The sequence below is a fragment of the Vulpes vulpes genome, chromosome 3 (assembly GCF_048418805.1).
Source record: "Vulpes vulpes isolate BD-2025 chromosome 3, VulVul3, whole genome shotgun sequence".
Classification (NCBI taxonomy): Eukaryota; Metazoa; Chordata; class Mammalia; order Carnivora; family Canidae; genus Vulpes; species Vulpes vulpes.
Window position 1 is genome coordinate 22,508,731 of NC_132782.1, and position 16,992 is coordinate 22,525,722.

Sequence of the window (16,992 nt, forward strand, 5' to 3'; positions counted from 1 at the left end):
AGAGAGGCAGAGACACAGGCAGAGGGAGAAGCAGGCTCCATGCACCGGGAGCCCGACGTGGGATTCGATCCTGGGTCTCCAGGATCACGCCCTGGGCCAAAGGCAGGCGCTAAACCGCTGCGCCACCCAGGGATCCCAAGAGTAGTATTTTAAATCAATTAGAAAAGTATAGATTATTCAATTAGTTATATATTTGGAAAAAATAAATAAGATTCTTATTTCACATCCCACATCAAAATTAATTTCTACCTGAGTAAGAAGTTAAATAGACTCATCTGGTGAATTGCAAAAGTATGACAGACCTACTCAAACCCTGCCAAGATACATTTATTTTCATGTTAAATACAAGAAGGAAAAAAAGTTTGAATATTAATTATAATAACCAATATTTTGAGATGTATATATACCACATATTATCAAGTGAATCCTAAATCTGTACTCAGAAAGTCAATGGCTTTATGATCAGATGTTGGCCTTCTTTTCCACCAAACCACTAATGAAAGCAGGCAATAAAAGTAAGATTAATTCCACTGCTTTTATTTATTCTATTTCAGTTACAATTCTTATCAGAAGTACAAATGGTCAAAAGTTTTCAGTAGAAGAATGAATAATGACATGGCAAACAACAAACTAAATCATCATACACATTACTTGAAAATTATATTAAAACATTTATGTTATTTAAAAATTTAAATGTCAAAGACAAAATAATAAAAGAATAGCAGAAATATAACTGAATATTTGTCTGATCTCATGAGAAGAATGTCTTTCAACCCATACATCCAAAAGAAGGAAGCACAAAAAAGAAAAAAAAAGACTGATAGATTTGGTAATATTAATTTTAAATTTCAGTACTTGAAAAATTATACAAACAAAAGTTAAATAAAATTGAAAAATATTTTCAAATGTAGATGGCTGACAAGGTGTTAAATCCTTCACATATAGATTTCTGACAAATCAATGAGAAAAAAAGAGTAACAGGAAAAAGAAATTAACAAAAGAAAAATTCTTTTTTTTTAAGATTTTATTTATTTATTAATGAGAGACACAGAGAGAGAGAGAGGCAGAGACACAGGCAGAGGGAGAAGCAGGCTCCATGCTGGGAGCCCGACGTGGGACTCGATCCCAGGACTCCAGGATCATGCCCTGTGCTAAAGGCAGGTGCTAAACCGCTGAGCCACCCTGGGATCCTGAAAAGAAAAGTCCTTGATGGGCAATAAGGATGTGAAACTGTCAAATCACAGCAGTTGCAGTTTTTCTATAAAACTGACAAAGATTAAAAATTTAAGATGTCGAAATACAAGATATTTTATTGAAAGTTTTTATGAAAATCTACTTTTATCATTGCTAGTGAGAATACAAAGTAGTACAATATATATGGAAGACAATTTGGCAATAAGTAACAAAAATCTTTAAAATTTTTATACTCTTTTAAAAAAGATGTATTTATTTATTCATGAGAGACACAGAGAGAAAGGCAGAGACATAGGCAGAGGGAGAAGCAGGTTCCCTGCAGGTAGCCCAATGAAGGACTTGATCCTAGGATCCCAGGATCATGATCTGAGCCAAAGGCAGATGCTTGACCACTGAGCCACCCAGGCATCCCAAAATTTTTATACTTTACAATACAGTAATTTCATTTCTATGAATTTATGATAAGGACAAATTGAGAAATATCTAAATATTCAATAAGAAATTGATTATATTAAGGAGTATCTACACTACCACTAAAAATATGTTACAGGTTGTTATTATACACGTTTGAAGTGTTTATTATATTTTATGTTTTATTATAACATGAGAAAAATGACAGGGAGAAAAGAAGTTTATAAAGGGAGTACTAATTAGCATTGTTACCTTGGGGTATTGGAGTTACCATCAGGGACAGCACTGTAAGTTCAAAAATGCCTTCCAAAAAAGATAGAAGTCATTATACTATCTGATTGCTAGTAAAATAGTTAGGCAAGATACACCAAATAACAGCTATCAAGATGGAGGGGGGCCAAGTCTCGTAAATAATATAAATATGTGAAAAATAGACAGTATAGCACTCTATATTTTTTTTTAAGAGAGGAAGGGGGAGGATCAAAACAAGAGAGAGGGGGAGAGAGAGAATCTTAAGTGGACTCAATCTCACAACCCTGAGATCAGGACCTGAACTGAAATCAAGAGTTGGAGGCTTAACCAAGTTGAGCCACCCAAAGGCCCCAGCACCCTACACTTTTAGCAGGATATAGCACCGGTCTAAATGGCTCTATTATTTTTTAAGCCATTATTGTCCTGGCTATGAAATTCTTTACCATAAAAATTCAGTCCAATTGAATTGCTACACAGGATATCAAAATAATCTGATATTTTCTGAAAATCATGGAGAACTAAGAACAAAAGGATTGCCAAAATACTATAGTTGGGCAATGTTCTGATATAGATGATCTTTCAAGTCTTTTAGAATCTAACCCTCTTCACATTTAATTGCTAAATGTCACAACATCTTATGTGGCACAGTGTATATAATGCTAGAAAACATCCTGATTTTCCAAAAGGAGAAATACCAGAAACCAAAAATTAGCAGCCTAATATTGGTTCACAAAACAAAATTCTCAACAAACCAGTAGATGTTAAGTTTGAAAAAAAAAATGATGAAGAACAAATCTTCCAGCCACAAAAGTGTGTTCAACCACTGAAAGCCCAGATTAGAAAAGACCAGGCATCATCCACTGGGAAGAAGAGTTGGAAACAGCACATCACTACTTCCCCACTGACCTTCCAGGTGGATCCCTAGGGCTAGTTGTTTCCATATACATTCCATTTCTTCTATAAGCCACTGTGCTCTTGAAATCCTCTGTTCCTGTCCAGACCAGGCTCTCCATTTCACTGGTGCTCATCCTAGCTTGGTTGCAAGTAAACAGCAGTGCTGAGAGTACTTGGACACCCTCCAGACATTATATGGCCATGTGCTCCACAAAACAGTGGGGTATGAATCACCAGCCCTCCAATATGAGGTGAAGAGCCATGTATCAAACTGAAGGTGTTGCTATGTGGCCAGATCTCTCTGAGGTTTGTTTCCATCAGCACAAATCATTCATAAATAATCTGGGTAGACACAGGAGTGGACTCAGCACTCAGGGCGTCTTTTCCTGGATAAAACACCAAGATGCTTTCTAAGAAATGCTTATAAATAGGAGCTTTCTAGACAAATACACTGGAGAATTGAGTCAGACTGATTCTTGGCAGGCTTGTCTAAGTTATTCCATCTTGGATAGGGTGAGTTAACCCCTCCTGAAACTGCTGTCCTGCCTGCTGCCTTGTTCCAGACCTTTCGTTGGCCAAATGGCAGAACACTGTAATAGCCAAACTAGATCAAGCCTTTGGCAGAGCCAACCATGTATACCATTCATCATATTTTTCAGGCCTGGGTTCAGCCGGGTTAGAAAGATTGGACATATCACCTATCACTCACTCTCATAGAAGCAACAGGGTCAAGAACCATTCACCTCTGAGATGTTTTAATAAAATGAGCAAACAGCTTAACCAATTACAATTCTTCCCTGGTTTAAGATATGCATAGGATGGAACAACAAAAGCAGAACCCATGTAAATCCTAGCCGGCCCGAATCTACAAGACTCCCACAGGCCCTGTGGACAAAGCAATAATAGACTTCTTATATCAATGGAAAGTTCAACTTTAAAACTTCATAATGTCCTAGTCCCTCTGTTTACTTCAAAAGAAAGAACATTTTATGCGCATGTTTCTCCCACCATAACTAACCCACCAACATGATCATATACGAGTAATCTGACACATCCGGTTACACACTGCACCCAACCACAGGACACTTCGTATTATTGGTCACACTGACATCAAACATTTAAGAAACCTTACTACAAACGAGGTCATCAAGCTAGCCAATTTGAAATCATCAAGTCAAACAACTGGTATCATGCAGAACATATCAGTTAACGACAATGCACTTTAGTTAGAAAAAATAAAATAGAGAAATAGATATTTGAAAATTTATTTATTTTTGAAAATTTAACGTACATTGCTGAACAACTTATCAATCAGAAAAACCAAATGGGATTATAAACTTTTTAGAAAATATTTAGAAAAATGCCAGGGTGATGTTATAAATACTATGTACTAAAACTGTAGGGACACAGTTATAAAGATTGTTAAAGTTTTAGTCTTAAATGCTTACATTAGAAAAGAAAGAAAAGTTTAACTTAATAAAGTGAATAACCAACCACAAGGAATTAGAAAAAAAAGAACAGCAAACTAAACTCAGAAAGATGGGAGAAAATAATAAAAATAAGAGCAGAAGTTAATGAAAAAGAATATAATATAATGAAGAGGGTCAATAAAGGTCAAAAAAGTAATAAAATACACAAATCTAGAGAAAATAATCAAAGGGAAAAAGAGAAAGGCATTAAAAATCATAAACAAAAAGGAGGTAAACCTATAGTTACTACAGAGATTAAACAGATAAAATATTTTGAACAACTTTGTGCCTGTGAATTTGAGAACTTAGATAAAAATACACATATAATTAACAAAAACCAATTCTTAAAAAAAAGAGAGAACATAAAGAGCCATATAAGCTTTTAAGAAATTGAATCAGTTTAAAATAGTCCCTTTAAGTGTGCACATGGGCATAGGCACACACACACACAAATACATACAAATAGGATTCAGATGGATTTCTAGGAAATTCTACCATTCAAGCATTGGGAAATTCTAATCTCACACAAATTATTCCATACAATGGAAAAAGAGTCCTTTGTAATATAACAGTTTTCAAAACCAGACAAAGATAAGAAAAGAAAAATGTAGGCCAATCTCCCTTATGAGTGAATACAGATGCAATCTGAAAATAAACATTTTTATAAATACAAATCAGACAATGTATAAATAGGATAAGTTATCAAGACCAAGTTGGTGCTTACGAGGGATTCTAGATTGGTTTATCATGAGAAGATGAATTAAAATATTTCAGCACATTAACAATTTAAGGTGAAAAAATCATATCTTAATAGATGTCAAAAAAATTGGATAACATACATCCATTTGTGATTTAAAAGAAGAGACAAAACCTCCCTAACAAACTGGGAATGAAAGGCACTTTCTTAACCCAGAAAAGGGCATTTCAAAAGTCCCTAACAATGAGACTTTGAAAGCATCCTCTATAAGCTCAGGTTCAAGATAAGGATGTCTGTTTTCATCAACCTTATTCTATATTGTACTGGAGGTCCTTGCACAGGAAAGCAACAAAAAGAAATAAAAGGTAAAGGATTGAAAAGAAACAAAAACTTTCATTATTTGTATATGATATGACTGCTTACATAGAAAATCTCAAAGAAAAACAGCTTAACACATCGAGATTACTAAATAAATGTTTGCTGAGGAAATAAGTAATAAAATAGTTGTGTACATTAAGTGAAATGTGTCAACTATTCGGCACATAGTAGAAGTTTAATAAAAACTAATTTCTTTTCCCTTAAAATTTACATTTTTTTATCTATGTCATGTGGGCAAAAAAATTTAAGTAAAAATTTAAATTAATACGAAATGTTAGATTCAAAATCAATACACAAAAGTAAATTACATTTCTAGATACCCACAGCAATTAGCTAAAAAGTAAATTTTTAAAATATACAATTTAAAATAGCAATAAACATTTTTAAATATCTATGATAAAGTAAAGAATGTTAAGCTTTCTATAGAGAAAATGAAAAAACTTGATTAAAAGACAATTAAGAAGAGTAAATAGGAAGATCTATCATATTATCAGGTAGGATGACTAAATATCATAAAGTATATCATAGTTCTCTCCAAACTGATCTTTAACTTCAGCACAATTCTAACAGAAATTCAACAAGCTGATTACAGAATTTACAGGAAAGAAAGGAAGACCAACAAAAGCCAAGATACTTCTTAGAACAAGATGTGAGGTGGGGTTGGGAGATTCTCCCTACAAGATATCAAGACTTACTATAACCTGTGGAAATCAAGGCAGTGTGATATTGGTGCAGTTATAGACTAATAGACCAAAAGAAGAATAGAGCACCTAGTAATAATAATAATACGGAAAATGAATTTATGACAAAGCAGACATTAAGGATCGTGAGAAAAGTTGGTCTACTCAATAAATGACACAAGGTCAATTGTTTATCCAAACAACCAAAAAAAAAAAAAAATGAAGCTGTATCCCTATCCTACACTCTAACATAAAAATACTTGATATAAAATACCAAGTTATAAAAGTTGCCAGAGACGATATCAAATCATTTTCTCTATAGCCTTTTGTTTCTTAAATAAGAAACAAATAATGGAAAATTTAATGAGAAGATAGATAAATTATATTAAAATTCAGACTATAAACTCACCATTAAGCATGGTGAGCAAGCAGGGCTCCTGGGTGGCTCAGTCAGTTAGGCGTCAGACTCCAGGTTTTGGCTCAGGTCATGATCTCAGGGTCATGAGGTGGAGCCTCATGCATCTCGGCTCCAGGCTCAGCATGGAGTCTGCTTGAGATTCTTTCCCTTTTCTTCCCCCTTTGCCCCTCCCCCATTCATGTTCTTTCTCATAAATAAATAAATAAATAAATAAATAAATAAATAAATCTTTTAAAAAAATAATGAAAAGCAAGCAATAGAGAAGGGAAACATATTTACAATACATAGAACCATTAAGGAGGTTGTGATTCAGAGGGTTCACTGTGAACCATGTGCGTGCCCTACTGCCCACTGTAACTGACTTCTTCTTTTCCTGACTAGGAGGCAAATGAGGGCCCTTGCTGGCTGTGTGGGACAGTGGGCTCCATTGGCAGTGCCCAAGTTTGTAGCAATGGTGTTATCAGCCCAATATATATTGGCCTTGAAAGGAGGATACAGAAGATCAAGATCATTAAGATGGATATTGGATAGCAAAGAAATGACTGATTAAGAGTCTGCTGTCTTTGTGAAAATGTTACCAAAACTCCAGAAACATTCAGTTCCATCAAGAACCCTACAAGGGTAGAAAAAATTATCTTTGACCTTCGTCTTGTCAAAGGAGGAGCTGTCATACTTCTCAAGTAACATACTTGAATATGACACTATGTGAATACAAAGGAGAAAAAATGCCCAACATTTTATAATATCATTGACAATTGCAAAGTGTTTATAGATAAATGTCAAAAAAAGATATTCAACTAAAGGAAAAATATTGTGTTATTAAAGTTGATCTTGTTCTTACCAGAGAATAGAAGTACCCTTATATGGTAGAAGAGTATATTAACTCACATAATCTGCCAGTAAAACAAGCTTTTTTTTTAAAAAAGGTTTTATTTATTTATTTGAGAGAGGGAGAGAGGGAGAGAGAACACAAGCAGTGGGGAGGGGAGAGGGAAACGGAAAAGCAGGCTCCCCATTGAGCGGGGAGCCCCACATGGGGCTCCATCCCAGTACCCTGGGATCATCACCTGAGCTAAAGGCAGACACTTAACTGACTGAGCCACCCATGAACAAGCTTTATCAAAAGCTACATCTAAAGAAATTATGGAAGAATTGGATGTCATGTTCAAGAATGGAAATAAGAATTTCTTTGATAAGCTCCAACAACAAAATAACCCTGTGTTCATATTTTTGCCTGAAATAGGTAATGTACTATAAGAGGTTATCTATTGGGATGCCTGCATGGCTCAGTGGTTAAGCGTCTGCCTTTGGCTCAGGGCATGATCCTGCAGGGAGCCTGCTTCTCCTTCTGCCTGTGTCTCTGTCTGTCTCTCATGAATAAACAAATAAAATCTAAAAAAAAAAAGAGAGAGAGAGAGAGAGAGATTATTTATCAAGCTAGTATTATTATCCAAATATCAAAGAAGTGTCCAACTTCATGATTTTGATGAAAATAGGGCTTTCAAAGGACAAAAAGGGGAATTAATACACATTTTTCACAAAAACAGAATATTTCAATCTGCTAAAAGACAATAGCAACTTAATGCTTTTGAGAGATCCCAAGTAGACTTACGAGTGGCAGGTGGGGTAGCTAATGTTGAATATATTCAGACAACTGGGTATCTAACTGACAGAATGGGTGAACTTTTAGAAAACTACCCAAGCCCTTTCAATATTGCTTTTATACAATTTAGTACTCACTGGAGATAGCCAGTATTAGTTTCCTATTGCTACTGTAACAAATTACCACAAATTCATCAACTTAAAACAACACAAATTTATTCTCTTACAGCTCAGGAGGCCAGAAGTCCTAAAATCAAGGTCAGCCCAGCTGTGTTCCTTCTAGTGGCTCTAGGGGAGAATTAAGTACCTTGACTTTTCTAGCACTGGAAGCTCTCTGCACCCCTTGGTTCATGGCCTAATCCCCCATCTTCAAATGCACTTCCAAGCAGCACAGCACCTTCTAATGTCTAACTCTGACCCTCCCTCCTTCTCTTAGGACTGTGTATTGGGCCTAGCTGATAATCCAGAATAATCTCCCCATATCAAGATCCTTAGGTTAACCACATCTTGAAAGTCCCTCTTGTCCCATAAGGTAACACAGTCACAGGTTCGGAGGATTAGGATGTGGACATCTCTGGGAAGCCACTATTCAGCATATCACACGAGTAAACCAGGAGATGTGTACAAATGTTTATAGCAGGAAAAACAACAACAACAACCTAGAAGGAACTCAAAAGTCTATTAATGGTAGAACAGGTATAAAGTGTGGTGTTTTTATTCAAAGGCATATCATACAGCACTGGATATTATTACTACGCATTTCAATATTAATCAGTCTTGAAAACATAACGCTGGGTAGAAAAAGCAAGAAACAGAAGAATATACATAGATAAACATTATGTTTTCAAGACTAATACAAAGTTCAAAAGTAGATAAAACAAAATTACATATTTAAAGGAACACATACATAAGTGGCAAAGCACAAAAACAAAAGTAAGGGGATAATCGTACAGTACTCAGAACAGTGATAATAGGGGTGAGGTTTGGGAAGGAGGACAGCATAATTGTGAAGGGGCAGCAGAAGACTTCTGTGCTAATGCCTATGTTTTTTGTTTTAACGTGGTAGAAACAGAAGAACATCCAGTTTATAATTATTCTTTATAAATATGTCTTTATGACATATTTATTTTCCTTTTCCCTCTGGATATATGATACATGTCACAGTTTCAAAGAAAGGCAATGGATATACAATGAAAAGCTCTTGTCATTGCCAGTATGTTCAAGCACACATTCTGTGACTTTAACTTGCAGAGTTCCAGGGGATGTGCTCTGGAAACCTACAGGGGCAGTTAACAACCCAGTTCTCACTAAGGTCATGCGGACACTGTGGCTAAACCACTAAATTAAAATTTCGCTCCGATTATTCATATTAAAACTGAATGTTCATTCAGAGAACCACAGACACACTGCAGTTTGTTCACTGTTCTCATTCTTGTGCTGTGTGTTGGCATCACCATGTATTATAGATGATCTGCTAAAAATGATAACCTTCCCTCTCTACAGTCACTTCCACAGTATTTTGTCCCTGTTAACTTTTATGACGTTGATGCTGCTGACAAGTAATGTTAATAATCTAATCAACGAATATAGAGGGATCCCTGGGTGGCGCAGCGGTTTAGCGCCTGCCTTTGGCTTAGGGCGTGATCCTGGAGACCCGGGATCGAATCCCACGTCGGGCTCCCAGTGCATGGAGCCTGCTTCTCCCTCTGCCTATGTCTCTGCCTCTCTCTCTCTCTCTCTCTCTCTCTGACTATCGTAAATAAATTTAAAAAAATTAAAAAATATATAGATATTTATGAGCAGTCAGACATATTTTTTTAACTGCGTCCTTTCTCCAAATGACCTAGAGCTGGATAAAAGCTACAGTGAGCTGTTTTCACAGGCAAAAAAAAATTTTTTTTCAAATGTGGCAGAACCCAATATTTACTTTAAGTCCACGTGGCAACAGCTCTCCAATTTTCCCATTATACTTTGTATGACAGATGTCATTGTCAAAGTACCAAAGAACTTAATTCCCTTTTTGAAGGACTGCCTGTCCAGTTTTACACTTTCTCCATATCCTTTCTATAAGAAAAGACAAGATTTCAAGCATTATCCCCCCTTTTTCTTTTTAAAGATTTTATTTATTTATTTATGAGAGACAAAGGGAGAGAGAGAGAGAGGCAGAGACACAGGCAGAGGGAAAAGCAGGTTCCCTGCAAGGGAGCCCCACATGGGACTTGATCCTGGGTCTCCAGGATTACGCCCTGGGCAGAAGGCAGGCACTAAATCGCTAAGCCACCCATGCATCCCTCAAGCATTATCCCCTTAAATGTTCCAATATATTTAGCTGAATTGCCTGTGAATTAAAGGGCTTCCTTGAGCCTAAATTTGTCATAAGATCCATATTTCATCTGCTAGAAACTTTAGATGATCACAGAACTAACTTTCCCACATTTAGAAGTTTTTCCTGGGGTGCCTGGCTGGCTCAGTCAGCAGTATATGGGACTCCTAATCTCAGGGTCTGAGTTCAAGCCTCATATTGGGTGTAGAGATTATTTAAAAAATTAATTTTTTTAAAGTATATGTAATTCTATTTTTAAAAAGTTTTTCCTTGCTTTTCAAAAATTTTTAAAGAAACTGCATATGGGCTCCCTGGGTGGCCCACTTGGTTAAGCCTTTGGCTCAAGTGGTTATCCCAGGATCCTGGGATGGAGTCCCATATCAGGCTCCCCATGGGGAGCCCACTTCTCCTTCTGCCTGTGTCTCCTCCCCTTTGCTCATGCTTTGTCTCCCTATCTCTCAAATAAATAAATAAAATCTATTTAAAAAAAAAAAGAAACTCTATAAATGTTACTATTCCTTTTTCCTGTTTCTGGAGAGGTCTAAGTGATGAGCACGCTGTCTTGTGTAGCAAAGGGAACAACTAGTATATGGGGGTCATTTTCTCATATGAAAATAAGAAAAGGGTATTTTACAGCTCAGCTGACTTCACACACCAAATAAATTGTGTCTATGCAATAATTCTAAAAATACATATAATTAAATCCATACTAGTTATATATTTTATATATTTTGTACTATAAAACATCTAACAAACTTTCACTATATACAATTTTAAAGGGTAGGTGGCTAAGCAAAATTAATAAACTTAAATGAGTATTGGAAGATACTAAAATGTAGGAAGTCAGTTTTATATTATCTGCCTTTCATTCTCTCTGAAATGGACCTCAGTATGTGATTATTTTAAGTAACATTCAGAATGGTAAAATTGATTTTAAGATCCTGAAAGTATATAAGATTCCCTGCCATAAACTCTCTAAAATTATTATATCACAGAGAAGTTTTTAAAAAACAACAGTTAGGGGAAGGAGGGCTGTAACCAAAACATGGCTTCTTGTTACAAAACTGCTTTGTATCTACCTTGCACTAAATCATTGTAGTAGGCAACAAGAGACAGAAAATCAAATAATTAACCAACATTGAACCGCAGAGGTAGCAAGCGTAACATTCATCTCCAAAACATCAGTGACAGAAGTCTCTAATGCCTCTAATGGCTCTGCTTTTGTCAACTGGAAAGAACACCTTGGGAATTGCACAGTAGGTATTTTACATGAATGAAAACAAAGGGAATGAGCAATTAATCAATTCACCCAAGGCCATGGGCAATAAGCGACTCAGCCTGGGTATTAACACAGGACTGCTTGATTTTTCAAAACCGTACAACACACTGAATACTCAGATTTTATATATCACGTTGTCTGAACCTTAATTACAGAAATTTGAACCAACTTTGGTCCAGATCCACAAAGACTAGTAAAGACTTATGGTTAGAATAAAAATTTTCCCTGTTGGGAATTTTAAAAAAGAAAACCATATCTGGGGGCATCACAATGCCAGATTTCAGGTTATACTACAAAGCTGTGGTCATCAAGACAGTGTGGCACAAAAACAGACACATAGTTCAATGGAACAGAATAGAGAACCCAGAAGTGGACTTTCTGGTCAACTAATATTCGATAAAGGAGGAAAGACTATCCATTGGAAGAAAGACAGTCTCTTCAATAAATGGTGCTGGGAAAATTGGACATCCACATGCAGAAGAATGAAACTAGACCACTCTCTTTCACCATACACAAAGATAAACTCAAAATGGATGAAAGATCTAAATGTGAGACAAGATTCCATCAAAATCCTAGAGGAGAACACAGGCAACACCCTTTTTGAACTTGGCCACAGTAACTTCTTGCAAGATACATCCAAGAAGGCAAAAGAAACAAAAGCAAAAATGAACTATTGGGACTTCATCAAGATAAGAAGCTTTTGCACAGCAAAGGATACAATCGACAAAACTAAAAGACAACCTACAGAATGGGAGAAGATATTTGCAAATGACGTATCAGATAAAGAGCTAGTTTCCAAGATCTATAAAGAACTTATTAAACTCAACACCAAAGAAACAAACAATCCAATCATGAAATGGGCAAAAGACATGAACAGAAATCTCACAGAGGAAGACATAGACATGGCCAACACACACATGAGAAAATGCTCTGCATCACTTGCCATCAGGGAAATACAAATCAAAACCACAATGAGATACCACCTCACACCAGTGAGAATGGGGAAAATTAACAAGGCAGGAAACCACAAATGTTGGAGAGGATGTGGAGAAAAGGGAACCCTCCTGCACTGTTGGTGGGAATGTGAACTGGTGCAGCCACTCTGGAAAACTGTGTGGAGGTTCCTCAAAGAGTTAAAAATAGACCTGCCCTACGACCCAGCAATTGCACTGCTGGGGATTTACCCCAAAGATTCAGATGCAATGAAACGCCAGGACACCTGCACCCCGATGTTTCTAGCAGCCATGTCCACAATAGCCAAACTGTGGAAGGAGCCTCGGTGTCCATTGAAAGATGAATGGATAAAGAAGATGTGGTTTATGTATACAATGGAATATTACTCAGCCATTAGAAACGACAAATACCCACCATTTGCTTCAACATGGATGGAACTGGAGGGTATTATGCTGAGTGAAGTAAGTCAATCGGAGAAGGACAAACAGTGTATGTTCTCATTCATTTGGGGAATATAAATAATAGTGAAAGGGAATATAAGGGGAGGGAAAAGAAATGTGTGGGAAATATCAGAAAGGGAGACAGAACATGAAGACTCCTAACTCTGGGAAACGAACTAGGGGTAGTGGAAGGGGAGGAGGGCGGAGGGTGGGGGTGAATGGGTGATGGGCACTGAGGGGGGCACTTGACGGGATGAGCACTGGGTGTTATTCTGTATGTTGGTAAATTGAACACCGATAAAATATAAATTTATTCAAAAAATTTTCCCTGTTGTATTTCACCTTGCGCTTCTAAATTTGATCTTGATAGAGGTTTTAAGGCCTTTAGTAATTCAACAGGATTGACTCTAATTGTGAGATTTAGAGTGACATACAGTGCAAGAAAAACCTGCATAATTTCCTTGACCTGCCATCTCAGATCATCCACCCACAAGGCATTTTTTTTCTTAATATTTTATTTATTTATTCATGAGAGGCACAGAGAGAGAGAGAGAGAGAGAGAGAGGCAGAGACACAGGCAGAGGGAGAAGCAGGCTCCATGCAGGGAAACCCAATGTGGGACTTGGTCCCGGATCTCCAGGATCACGCCCTGGGCCGAAGGTGGCACTAAACCGCTGAGCTGGCTGCCTGCCACAGGGCATTCTTAACATCTGACACCATCTTCTCAGACTGGCCTCTTCCATGAAACAGAATCATGATGGCTTGTAAATTTCCTAGCCATAAACTCCTTAAACTCAACTGAGATAAAAACAGATGAGAAATAATCCTGATAATCATATTTTTGCAAATAACTGACTTAGAGGTGTACTTGCTGCAGCAGTGATCTGAGATATAATAATCTCCTTAAAGTCATCACAAGAAGGAATTACCAGAACTAAAATACTCTTCAAGTATAGATTCTAACCAATATTGTCCATAAAGACCATTTCTGGTTATGGTTTGGGCAATGTGGCCTTATACTATGACAATCATCACTGGCTGATATTAGGTATTCAGTACATGTTTGCGAAGTGGAATTTAAGAAATGACTTTTTGATAAGAACCAATGCTATTTTCCTCACGGACAGTATCTGTCATGGGCAGATAATTCACACTGATGCCTTATAAATAGCATGAATTCCTTAGGAAATTTCTCCACTGGGCCCTCCTTTTATACTAAATTCAAGATACTAGCCAAACCTGCAGTGCTAAGTATTGTGTGTGTGTGTGTGTGTGTGTGTGTATGCATATAAAGACAGGTCAGAAGCCTACTGACATTAAAATCTGCCTTGAAGAGAAAGCAACTACATAACCCAGCTTTGCAGCAACAGAGTCCATGACTTTGGCTTTCACTTGGTTTTCTAAGCCAGTAGACAAGCATCAAGTAGACAATGTATACCAATTACTCCAGCATTGGATGTGTAAGTTAGCCTTTAAAATGAAGTTAGCCTTTAAGTGAAGTTTGCAATCTGTTTAAATTATAAAGGAATTGACATAATTATGAAACTGATTCTCCAGATAATAAAAATGATAGCTATCATTTACCAAGAGCCTACCATGGGCCTGGTATCTGTGCCAGGCGTTTTATATAATCACAACAGCCATGCAAAGTGAGTATTATTGACCCTGTTATGCACACGAGGAACCTGAGGCTAAAAGAAGGTAAGTAAACTTACCTAATGTAATTTACCAATAACTGAGCAAGAGCGCTGACTCAGAGATGCCTGAGTCTAAAACATGGGCTCCTTTCATCAAGCTACGCTACTTTTAACAGTTAGCTGTTCGCACTCAGGGCCACAGCCCATATTGTTGTGAAATGCAGCTCCACGACCAGAAAGAGATCTGTCAGTGGTAATAAACAGTAGTTTATGTTCAACTTAACATACCAGAACAAAGTTAACACTGCCATTCGCCAAATTCAACAGGGTAGCCTCTTTTCCCCCAGTCTGTTGATTAAATATATTAGCAAAGGTTGACTTCTGCAGAAGGAAAGCACAGAAGAAATCAAGTATGCTTTCCGAAAGCTTAAAACCTCATGCTTCATGAGGACTAGGCACATCGCAAATTGTAAATACTTTTCTCAGGTACAACCCATGTCATAAAAATGATGAAATGACCCAAGAAGTGAAGCTTGAATAATGATTTTACTTTATTTTCCAAAAGTTGAAAGTTGGTATATAAGTATAATGTATGATTTCCCAATATATTCCCTTGAGTTAAACCTGTCATGATCATGGTCATGAAGGAAGTTCATGGGAAGTGCAAAAAAGGCTGAATGTGATGCCAAGTCCTGAATTCCCTGTCCCAGTCCTGCTACCATTTACTTACAAAATTCTAGGCCATTTAACTTCTCTAAGCCTCAATTTCTTCATCTTCTAAATGGGAATGATTCCTACCTTTGATAGAAGTGAGGATGAACTGAAATAGTATAAAGTATTATATAAATCATAAAATGCTACATAAACATGTCACCACATCCAGAATACAGAACAGGATTCAGACTAGGAGCATTAGGAGCTCTCCATTTGCCAAATCCTGTCCTCACAAGGCTTGTTTAACTTCCTGTGTTGTGTTCTGGGAGATTTCCCCAGATGTTATTTCCAGGATATTATCCCTCACCCCACTTATTATATTTGATTGCTTCAGTGGGTGTCTTTCCCCAGAAATCAAACCAATCCATGAGTAAAGCAACAAAGGACTTACCCTCTAGCCAAACAGCAAAGAGCTGTTGGGCCAATAAGTCAGTGTCACGGCTATAACTTCGATGCCCTACTTACGGTTCACCTATAGCATCCAAAAAGTTTCACAGTAAAGAGAAATGTACAATTTATTCCAGGTTAATTTCCTTGCTTATATATTCTGGAGCTCCAGGTCTTTACTCAGAGACATGTACATCTCCTAATTTAAAATGGATATACACGACTCTAAGATCTACAAAGAACAACTCTATCTCTGCCTTGCAGATTATCAATATGTACAAAGAGTGTGGGAAATTTGTTGACAATTTCCTCTAGTTAATTTCTAATGATGCAAACAGATTTCCTTAACAGGTTTTGGTATTGACAACTTGTGATGAAAAATGAAATGCTTTTTTTAAAAAAAGATTTTATCCATTTATTCATGAAAGACAGAGAGGGGGTGGGGGCAGAGACACAGGCAGAGGGAGAAGCAGGCTCCATGCTGGAAGCCCAACGCGGGACTCAATCCCGGGTTCTCAGGATCGCGCCCTGGGCTGAAGGCAGGTGCTAAACTGCTGAGCCACCCAGGGATCCTGGCTTTTCTTTTTAAAGGAACTATCTGTGTTGCATGCTCACAACTCAGCTTCCAGAAACATCAACTGTGTAGTCCATGTCAAAGTTGTCTCTCAATTTCAGTAAAGAGTGTTGTGAAAAGATGCTGAATAGCTCGTTATTTATTGTACATACAGCACAGCAGAGGCAGCAGGTCATGTGCTTAAAAATACAAATTGTGAGGGACGCCTGGGTGGCTCAGTGGTTGAGTGTCTGCTTTTGGCTCAGGTTGTGATCCCAGGGGTCCTGGGATTGAGTCCCGCGTCAGGCTCCCCACAGGGACCTCTGCCTAGGTCTCTGCTTCTCTCTGTGTGTCTTTCATAAATAAATAAATAAAATCTTTTTTAAAAGAATACAAATTGTGGCTACAAATAATCAGGGCTCAAACCCTATGTTTTTTTTTCCTATGACATAATAGTTGGTTATATCCTTTAATGCAGTTGATGGGAAGACCCAAAAGCAAACCTGAACCCAAATTCTTTTTTTCTTAAAGATATCATCCACTGGCAATACCAAGGAATGACTTATTCCCAACTTTTCCAAAGATATATAAAGACAATGTGGGGGTAGTAGAAGGGAAGGTGGGCAGGGGGGATGGGGTGACTGGGTGATGGGCACTGAGGGGGCCACCTGATGGGATGAGCACTGGGTGTTATATATGTTGGCAAATCA

The 16,992-nt window shown here is 37.3% G+C and overlaps 1 protein-coding gene and 1 pseudogene across 1 annotated transcript in view; one reads left to right on the top strand and one right to left on the bottom strand.

Annotated features, from left to right (window-relative positions):
- PDE11A (phosphodiesterase 11A) overlaps nt 1–16,992 on the bottom strand; it is a 365,302-nt gene that overhangs the window by 328,473 nt on the left and 19,837 nt on the right. The window lies entirely within an intron of this gene.
- Nucleotides 6,965–8,142, top strand: LOC112916511 (cytosolic 5'-nucleotidase 3A pseudogene; annotated as a pseudogene).